Source organism: Callospermophilus lateralis, chromosome 4 (genome assembly GCF_048772815.1).
Source record: "Callospermophilus lateralis isolate mCalLat2 chromosome 4, mCalLat2.hap1, whole genome shotgun sequence".
Taxonomy (NCBI): Eukaryota; Metazoa; Chordata; class Mammalia; order Rodentia; family Sciuridae; genus Callospermophilus; species Callospermophilus lateralis.
In genome coordinates this window covers 61,424,096-61,427,393 of record NC_135308.1, presented here as the reverse complement: position 1 = coordinate 61,427,393, position 3,298 = coordinate 61,424,096, and the positions used below count along the sequence as shown (strand labels likewise).

Here is a 3,298-nt window from a genome sequence, read left to right as displayed (position 1 = left end):
TATATTGAGTTTCAGCTGAAATTATTACCAGACTAATATACAGTGCACAGTATAAATCCTGTGACTATCATAATCTTCAGTGTAGAAATGAATTCCTTAGTATGAAGATTTTTTATAATTTCAGGTGAACACATAAAATAAATTAGAAATATACTTTTACAGCTTGATTCCAGTTTTTGTTTGTTTTAATATCCTAATATCAGCATTTAAATTTGTATATGAACATTTCCAGAATAATTCCAAGAGAAAACTCAAAAAAAGTATCAAGAATTCTGCTGAGATTTATTATTACCATATGCATATAACAACTAATTTTTTCTTTTTTAACAAAATGGGTTTGTTTCAGGCCTAAAATGTTGTCAAAATTCACTCTTTCAAATTGGTCTAACTAAATACCTAGAACACAGCCTTCTACAATACAACAGACTTAGGTTATATTAGCAATACTTAATATCTCATGAAATGATCATGCATTGCCTTGTTTTGAAAGTATTGTAAGTTCAAGAAAAATTTGGATAACAAAATAAATAGCAGGATAGGAAAGAAAGAAAATCAGCATTGTATTTTTAGGAACACCATATCAGTGAGATAAAATTAAGTATCCATGTTTGTTTATTTAGAAAAGGCACATTTTTCACAAAAAAATAAAGAGCTACAAATAAAAATGTTGAATTTGTGACTTGTGACAAGAGAATACTTGCTTTCAATTTATGTTATTTATTATTACACTTCCTTTACATGAAATACTTAATTCATAAATATTTATTTTTGCACCATATTAGCCGCTATGAACACCTAACATAGTTTAATGTGTTAGGCACATAACCTACAAGATATCATCTTTTACTTTTAGCAGTTTACAATCTAGTGAAGGAGAAAACTTATGTTTGCATAAACCATTAAGAATAATATAAAAAGGATACCTAAATTAAAAGACAAAGGAAAATAAAACATAAGAAAGATATGTGTACCCTAGATTTTTCAAATAAACAAAGTCTCCTGGATGAAGATAAACTTCATCTATATCATTAATTATGGTTGAGATTGGTTTATACAACTGTTAGATGTTATCAAGAAAGAAGTAATGTCATTCATTTATGGTACACAATGTTTTATGATTTTATTTGCTACATGTGGATAGTAACCAAATTAAGTGTGAAAATTATCATCAATAAGCCAATATACTAGGGGAATTTCTAATAGTTGATAAAAATGAGGGTATTTCATTTATATGTTTTGTTATAACCAGAGAATTAAAGTAAAAATTTTAATAAAAATCCATGAATACTAAAATTTCCATATACACTTGAAAGATAAGAAGGCAATTGAAAGAATAAAATAATTAAAAATTAAGAGCAAAAGTGAAGTAGGAATACAGTTTTCTTGAATCAACAAATAAAAAAACAAAATAACAATTATAACACTAATAATAATAGCAATATATATGATAACATACTAAGTGCATGCCAGGCACTGGGCTACAATTTACCTATTAATTCTTCCTTTCTCATAAAAATCTAAATAGTGGATACTATACTTAGCTCTGAACTTTTTTTTAATGTTTTATACAACTTTATTTTAAAAAATCTTGTTAATGTACAGGCATTGGCACATTTTAAAAACAAACTACATAAACAGATCTTTCCTATACTCTAGGAAAGTGGAATGTCAGAAGTCAACAAAATGTGATAAACTTAAAGTGCTAAAACAGAAGGCACTTCACAAAATCTGTTCACTGAAACAGTTACATATCCTTATTTACATCCTTCATTTTATAAGTGGCAGTGAATGTCTGTTTGTATTGAAGGATATTCAGAAATCGTTTCATGGCAATAAAAATACTAGACAAACAGTGATTAACCCTTGGCCAACATTTTTTGTTTTGATGTGCTGAAATCTATTTTTATCTTCCTCTCATAAGAGGAGAAAACAGAAGGATTCATAATTGAAGGAAAACTAAAATCCAAAAATGTAACTACTTGTTTGTAGGGGAGGCTGGTAGATATTAAATAATTTTTCCCCTATCGCATCAGAGCCCTTTGTTTTTATGGTTGAAGTTTTGCGAAGTAAAAAAGAAAGTATTAGAGAAGAACACTTCAGAATCAGTGAACTAAAAGGTGTTACATTCATTATTTTAAATACTTAGGTTATTAAGAAGTCTAAAATGTTACACAGTTAGAGGTAGATAACAGTCCCAAGTTTCCACAGAATCTAATAATTTAGTATCTGGACGTCAAACAGATCACAAACTCCTTCATAATCATCTAAATTAAAGTTGTAGTCATCTGCCGGTGTAGGAGAAAGCCATAAGAGAGGAAACACATCAGAAGACATTAACTCATCAATGATATCTCCACTGAGAGATCCTGCTGAAGATATTTCTGTAGCTGGTTTCTGCTGAAGATTCTGGCTTCTTTCAGAGACAAGTTGCTCAGGCAGGTTCTGAGCTGCTATGTTTGGTTTTTGTGGAGTCACTGGAGTTGAGGACTGAGAGGAAGGCTGTGTGAGGTCATCGGGTGGGGGAACAGGAAAAACCACAGGCTTGGATGAACTGGACTCTTTATTTATAAGCAGCACGTGGATAGGTCCTGAATGACTCTTTAAATTGATCTGGTATTTCTTTTGTCCATTCTGACCCATTTCTGGAATAGGTACCTCCAGCTGTGTACCAGAAGGTGCTTGAATGGCCAAAAGTGTATCACCATTAAAGCAATTACAGATGTCTTCATGAGTCACATAGGAAAATCTATTATTAATGGAGTCCTCCATCACATTTTTGATGCTTTGTTGTAGCCACAACTTCTGCTGATCAAGTTCTCTTTCCTTTAGTTGTAAATCTTCAATCTCAGCTTTAAGAAATCTTAATCTGTCTATAACTTCTTTAGTATTTCAGCCAGCACCTACACCTTTCCATTGGATACTATTTTTTGACTTTTTTTCAATCAGATCAATTCCTTCTAAGACATTGGTGATATCATAAATTCTTATTTTTTGCCTCACAGCTAAAGTATCTGCAGCCTCTTTGAGATCCAGGACGCCGTCCTTGGCCTCCTGCAGCAGCGACACGAACTTGGTGGTGAGCAGCCCCAGGTTTTCTCATGCCTGCTGCTGCCGCCCCCCATGCTCCTGAGCTGCGGCGGCGGCTGCGGAGGCTGCCCCTGGGGAGGCTGAGGCTGAGGATGCTGGCCCTGGCCCTGGCTCTGGCTCTGGCCCTGGCTCTGCGGCGTCTGCTGGCCCGAGCTCGCGGGCTGGGCAGCCGCCAGCGCATCCCGGCGCCGGGGTGGCGGGTTCTGCGCTC

The 3,298-nt window shown here is 34.3% G+C and overlaps 1 pseudogene; it reads right to left on the bottom strand.

Moving 5' to 3' along the window:
• Positions 1-2,179: 2,179 nt before the first annotated feature.
• Positions 2,180-3,039, bottom strand: LOC143396599 (transcription factor E2F5 pseudogene; annotated as a pseudogene).
• Positions 3,040-3,298: the final 259 nt, after the last annotated feature.